We start from the raw sequence: 6,811 nt of genomic DNA on the forward strand, positions 1-6,811 counted from the left end.
CCAGACAAAGACAAATATCATATGATATTGCTTGTATGTGAAATGTCAAAGACAAGTATCATATCACTTATATGTGGAATCTAAAAAAAATGATACAAATGAACTTATTTACAAAATAGAAAATGACTCACAGACATAGAAAACAAACCAAAGGAGAAAGGGAGGGGAGGGATAAATTTGGAATTTGGGATTAACAGACACAGACTACTATATATAAAATAGATAAACAACAGGGACCTACTGTATAGCACAGGGAACTATATTCAGTATGTTGTAATAACCTATGATGGAAAAGAATCTAAAAACGTACATACACACACACACACACACACACACACACGTATAACTGAGTGTACACCTGAAACACTGTAAATCAACTATACTTCAATAAAAAAAATAATGAGAGAACAACAATAAAACGTTCTTGGAAATTAAAACAAGACAGCAAAAATGAATATTTCAATGGAGAGTCTAGAAGAAAAACATGAGGAAATCTCATATAAATTCGCAAAGGAGATAAAGACATGAAGAATTAAATAGAACTGACATAAAAGTAAAGCTCCTACAGGCTTCAAGAAAGAAAAAACTGATCATATACAAAGAGCTGGGGATCAGAATGGTTTTAGACTTCAACACACACACACACACACACACACACACACACACAATTATTCTAAACTTGGCCAAACTACCAATGAAGTGAGAGGGTACGATAAAGACATTTTCAGATAAGAAAAGTCTCAAAAATGTTACCATTCATATACCTTCCCCTGCTGGGAAGGAGACTATTAGAAGATGTAACAAACAAATGAGGTAGCAAACCAAGAGCGGAAGGCAAGGAATACAGGAAATAGGGTATTAAACACAGGAGAGAGAAAAAAGTAACCCCCAGGACGATGGTGATGGGGAGATCCCAGAATGCCAGCAATGCGCACAGCCTGGAGGCCAGCTCATTCTGACCGGAGAACGTGAGAAGGCTCTGGGCAGTTTTCTTTTAAGAGATGAAATTGATAGAATCACTGAAGTGTCCCAAAGAGAAAGATATATACAATAGGGAAAGACTTTGGGGTCCAATCAGTGGTAAGGATGTAGAATACTGAACAGATGAAAAAAACGAGCCATTTGTTACCTCCAGAGAAAAAGATGTTCAGGAAAGGAAATATAATTATAATTCCCTACCTGGCTTAGCTGTGAACTGCATTTACATAGTTATAATAAATACTAGTTATTCATCTAACTAAAACTGGAGGGGGGCGTTCAGTAGGGAGTGGGAACATTTCTCCTGTGTGGTGGGGCAGGGGGTGGAAGCTGAACCACCTTTTACCACACTGGAATATATAATGTCTGAAACCCTTAAAAAAAAAAAAATCAAGAAATGGTAATAGAAACATTCATTTAGAGAAACTGAGGCAAATAACCAAAATAATCAGTGAAAGAAGTGATTTCCTTTGAGGAAAGAAAGATGTGCTCACGAGTAAGCAGTCTGGGCTTTATCTGAAGATTTGGGAACCAATTTAGTCCTAAGAGCAAAGTCATGAGAAAGGGTAAACCAGATGATAGCAAGCAATAACAATGATGCTTTTGAAAAAAGCTGACTCCCATCCACTTATTTAACCTACAATAATTATTTAATTCCTAGTACCGTGGGCCAGGTCACGTGCTAAAAAGAGATGATTTAGCAGGATGAACTGCTTACAGCCTGGTGGGGTGGGCAAAACAAAAACAAATAATAACGATCCAGTGACATAATAGAGTTTAGAGGCAAAGCATCATGAAAATGTGGGGACCAGCAATCAACCTGTCAGAATATTCTAGAGCCACACAGCCCAATATGGTAACTACTAGCGCCATAGGTGGCTATTTAAATTACTAAAAATTAAGTACATTAAAAGTTCAGTTCCTTGGTTACATCAGCCAGCCACATTTCAAGTGCTTGAAAGCCATATGCAGCTAGTGGCTATCGTATCAGACAGGGTAGACACAGAACATTTTTCTCATCACAGAAAATTCTGTTAGATGGTACTGGTCTACAGGTTCTTAAATGGTGATTTTTACGGTGTTTTCAAGTACATCAAACCCCTGAAGGGATCACATTCCATGGGTCTATTAGTAAGTAGAGCCTTGCTGAGTTTGATATTTAACTAGTTATCTGTACATGGAGTGGAATTTTTACTCCAAGTTTAGATTTCAATTGGAGTCACCGCTGGAACTAGAAACGGGTCTTTCTTACATGTCCTGATACTGTTTGACCACAGATGTTGGGGGCAAGTGCTGCTGGTGACTAATAGTCTTTGAGCCTTTGGGAAAGCACTTTCGTGTCGTGAAAAGAGGGGAGAGTTCTGGAGAACTCAGAAACTCCTGAGTCTGAATTTTAGCTCCACTACTTATAGCTGTGTGGCCTCAAGCAAATCTCTCAACCTCTCTGGGCCTTTGTTTTTTCAGATGTGAGGTTTATAGATAATGCATGGATCAGGATAAGCAGGTAGCAGAAGCACAAAAATGGCAGTGGCTAATCTTCTTGTCATTCTTAATCTACAGGTGAAGAGGGGCCCTCAATGAAGAAGAGGGCTGACTCTCCTCACCTCTCATTTCTTCTCATCACTGCCCTGATTTCTGGCTTTTGCGAAAGGATCTATCATTGACCAGGAACTTTAGTACCTATGAGAGGAAGAGGAATTTAAGTTCAAAGAAGGGCAAAGGGAAGAAGGGGGAAGGGTACTGGCATTTACCCAAAGCCCAGGACATGCCAGCGTCCACCCGCAGGTACTACGTGTCATTCTAGAAACCCTCCCCAAGGTCGAGGAGAAGTTGAAGGGCATGAGAAGGTGGCTGGAGGGGAAGAGGCTTGTGGGTGGTGGAAAAGGAAGTATGGTCACACATAAACCCACAGGGGAGTTAGGCAGAGGAGGGCTGCGAACGCCATGCTCAGGGCCCGGCTTGATGAGATTCGCAGTTCACAATAATAAATGGCAGCAACACGTGGGACTCACGGTGGGCCGAGAGCAGAGGTGGCCGAGGGGGGCTGAGCCAGCCTGTGACTTACCCACAGACAGGCTTTTATTCACAACTTACACCATACAGCCCATCTCTGTTGCCTTCTTTAACTTCCATGAGAAGAAACACAAAGTTTCTCCCCAAGTGGAGTTAAATTCTAAACGTGATAAGCCTGAGTTGGCACCAAGGCTGCTTGCCAGAATTAACTTTTCCTTGTAATTTGTAAATGCATTCAGGCTTGTTTTCGGGTTTCCTTTTATGGACTTCCCCCCACCCCCACCCCTCAAGCAGGGCCAATATCTGAATAGAAAGAAAAGATCTCCAGCTGGGCTCCTTTCTCCGAACTAGCTTTGCAAGCTTTGCAGCATCTTCCTTGGATACGATTCAGCTGGGGGCCTTCCCTGTATTCCAAGAGGAATTCCTTCGTCCTCACACAGGGGCCCTTTGTTGTCTGAGGTTATGAGAAGCTAACCACTACTTTGCACAAGGAAATATCTTTTCCCAGTGCGAAGTAATGATCAAAGAGGAATGCCATTTAAACCAAGGGAAAACAAAACCGTGATTGATATCTAGAATCTCTACGGGAAAAAAAGAACGACCCTAGTTAGTTACTTCAGTAAAGCACGATCATCTGCAGTATAAAGTGTAAAATTCACTCATCTATTGATGGATTTTAAAGTTTAGTCCTTGGTACAAAGTCTAAGTACTTTTTTTTAAGTATAAAAACTTTTATTTTCTTTTGTAGCTGCTCTGCTCATAAATATCTCCAATCTTTTCCAAATGCTTAAAGAACTTTTCTCATTAAAAAAAGATGTTTGTATGTGTACATATTTATATGTAAAATACATATTATATAAAATAGATGTGATTATACACACACATGCACAAATATATACAAAGTTTGGGAAAAGGGCAGAAAAAAGCCAGCTGTAATCATAGCAATCTAACCTGTGTTAGATGCTCAGTTTTTTTCCCAGGATTTGTTTTAGTTTATGTCCATCTGCATACCTGTTTTTTTGTTTGTTTTTTTTTAACATCTTTATTGGAGTATAATTGCTTTACAACAGTGTGTTAGTTCCTGCTTTATAACAAAGTTTATCAGTTATACATATACATATATCCCCGTATCTCTTCCCTCTTGCGTCTCCCTCCCTCCCACCCTCCCTATCCCACCCCTCTAGGTGGTCACAAAGCACTGAGCTGATCTCCCTGTGCTATGTGGCTGCTTCCCACTAGCTATCTATTTTACGTTTGGTAGTGTATGTATGTCCATGACACTCTCTCACTTTGTCCCAGCTTACCCTTCTCCCTCCCAGTATTCTCAAGTCCATTCTCTAGTAGGTCTGTGTCTTTATTCCTGTCTTGCCCCTAGGTTCTTCATGACCATTTTTTTTTTTTTTTTTACAGTCCATATATATGTGTTAGCATACGGTATTTGTTTTTCTCTTTCTGACTTACTTCACTCTGTATGACAGACTCTAGGTCCATCCACCTCACTACAAATAACTCAATTTCGTTTCTTTTTATGGCTGAGTAATATTCCATTGTATATATGTGCCACATCTTCTTTATCCATTCATCTGTTGATGGACACTTAGGTTGCTTCCATGTCCTGGCTATTGTAAATAGTGCTGCAGTGAACATTGTAGTACATGACTCTTGTTGAATTACGGTTTTCTCCAGGTATATTCCCAGTAGTGGGATTGCTGGGTCATATGGTAGCTCTATTTTTAGTTTTTTAAGGAACCTCCATCCTGTTCTCCACAGTGGCTGTATCAATTTACATTCCCACCAACAGTGCAAGAGGGTTCCCTTTTCTCCACACCCTGTCCAGCATTTATTGTTTGTAGATTTTTTGATGATGGCCATTCTGACCGGTGTGAGATGATATCTCACTGTAGTTTTGATTTGCATTTCTCTAATGATTAATGATGTTGAGTGTTCTTTCATGTGTTTGTTGGCAATCTGTATGTCTTCTTTGGAGAAATGTCTATTTAGGTCTTCTGCCCATTTTTGGATTGGGTTGTTTGTTTTTTTGATATTGAGCTGCATAAGCTGCTTGTAAATTTTTGAGATTAATCCTTTGTCAGTTGCTTCATTTGCAAATATTTTCTCCCATTCTGAGGGTTGTCTTTTCATCTTGTTTATGGTTTCCTTTGCTGTGCAAAAGCTTTTAAGTTTCATTAGGTCCCATTTGTTTATTTTTGTTTTTATTTCCATTTCTCTAGGAGGTGGGTCAAAAAGGATGTTGCTGTGATTTATGTCATAGAGTGTTCTGCCTATGTTTTCCTCTAAGAGTTTGATAGTGTCTGGCCTTACATTTAGGTCTTTAATCCATTTTGAGTTTATTTTTGTGTATGTGGGATCTCAGCTCCCTGACCAGGGACTGAACCCACACCGCCTACATTGGAAGGCGAAGTCTCAACCACTGGGTGGCCAGGGAAGTCCCCATGATGATTTTTTTAAATGGCTGCAAATTATTCCAATTAATTATTATATAATTAATAACGGAAGATATATTATGCCAGCTAATTAACCATTTTTCTCTATCGCTTAACATTTTTGGAACTTTCCATTTTCAGTAAAGTTACCCTCCTTGCAGTTTCCAAGTTCAATGTCCATGGTGCTGACTATTAAACTTTATGTAACTGTAACGTGTGACATGATTTTGATTTTCTTGCCTTTCCATTTCCTAATTTTCTTCTGCTACAAAGTAAAGATGATCTATAGGACCCAGTCGTTAGAGACAGCCAGGAGGCTGTTTCTCCATCATAAACCAGGAGATGCTGGATCTGCAAGGCATCACCGCTCTTCAAATTCAGAGCTCTATACAGGTAAAAGACCAAGGGAAACCTGCCCAGCAGGCAGAAATCCTCTTTTCCCAAACACTTAAAGACCCTGAACAATAGATGCCAGGGAATCAGACCCAAATTTTTAACTTCTATTAAGTTAATCTTTTTTTCTCTCTCTTTGCGGCACAAGCTCTTCCCAGGCAGAGGCTTAAGGTGGGTCCCTCTTAACAGCAGGGACCCCAGGAGAAACGGCTGACAGTCATCCTGTAAACTGTAGGTGCTCCAATGCCCTTTGGATATTACCTTTTCTACTTATAAAGTCCTATTCCGTCTCAGTTTTCTCACATAAGTGGCCTAAGAAGTGTGTCTCAGAGCTGCATGCTGTCTCTCACACCTTCATTTACCAAGGGCAGGTGAGGGGATGAAATGGAGGCAGAGCCTGGGGTCCAAGTCACCGCAGCTGTGGGGCTGTCAGTTCACTTGTGAACGGGAGCTCAGGGAAGTTGTGGGCATAGGACTCTTCACTGGGCCCGGGAAGGCAGTGTAGTTACACTCAACAGATGTTCAAAACCCAAACTTGGGTTCTGGATCTGGTATGTGTGTGTGGTGTGTGTGTGTGTGCGTGTGTGTGTGGTGGTGGTGGTAGTGATGGTATCTGACACTTGAATATCCAGTATGTGTTTGGTACTTGACACTCATTATTTCATTTTCTTCCCAGCAACTCTGTGACATAAGCATTACAAGCTCCATCTTATGAATATGGAGACTGGTTTAGCAAGCTTAACTAACTCATATAAGGTTACACAACTAGTAAATGGTGGAGCCAGGATTCAAAGTTCAAGCTTTTTTATTCACACCATAAAGTCTTCAATATGACAGGATTCATGTCATCAAGCCTATCATCATGGGGGCAGGTAGGAAATGTGGGAATATGGGACACAGGAGGTCAACTAACCTGGGCTTCCCATTCATGAAGGGCCTCAATGTAGACTCTTGACGAGTATCTCCAAATATACGCCCAGAGC

General features: G+C 40.5%; 1 protein-coding gene across 5 annotated transcripts in view; it reads right to left on the reverse strand.

Moving 5' to 3' along the window:
* Window positions 1–6,811, reverse strand: part of PGCKA1 (PDCD10 and GCKIII kinases associated 1) — an 83,293-nt gene that overhangs the window by 22,330 nt on the left and 54,152 nt on the right. For 2 of the 5 annotated variants that reach the window (XM_082464579.1, XM_082464577.1), the window contains exon 2: window positions 6,742–6,810. The exons of 2 other annotated variants lie outside the window; for them this stretch is intronic. The gene's annotated coding sequence lies outside the window, so the exon portion shown is untranslated. Of the gene's footprint in view, window positions 1–2,582; window positions 2,659–6,741; window position 6,811 lie in introns of all 5 variants that reach the window. One more of the 5 variants, XM_082464581.1, reaches the window with a different exon arrangement.

Source organism: Balaenoptera physalus (genome assembly GCF_965194825.1).
Source record: "Balaenoptera physalus genome assembly, chromosome: 5".
Lineage (NCBI taxonomy): Eukaryota > Metazoa > Chordata > Mammalia > Artiodactyla > Balaenopteridae > Balaenoptera > Balaenoptera physalus.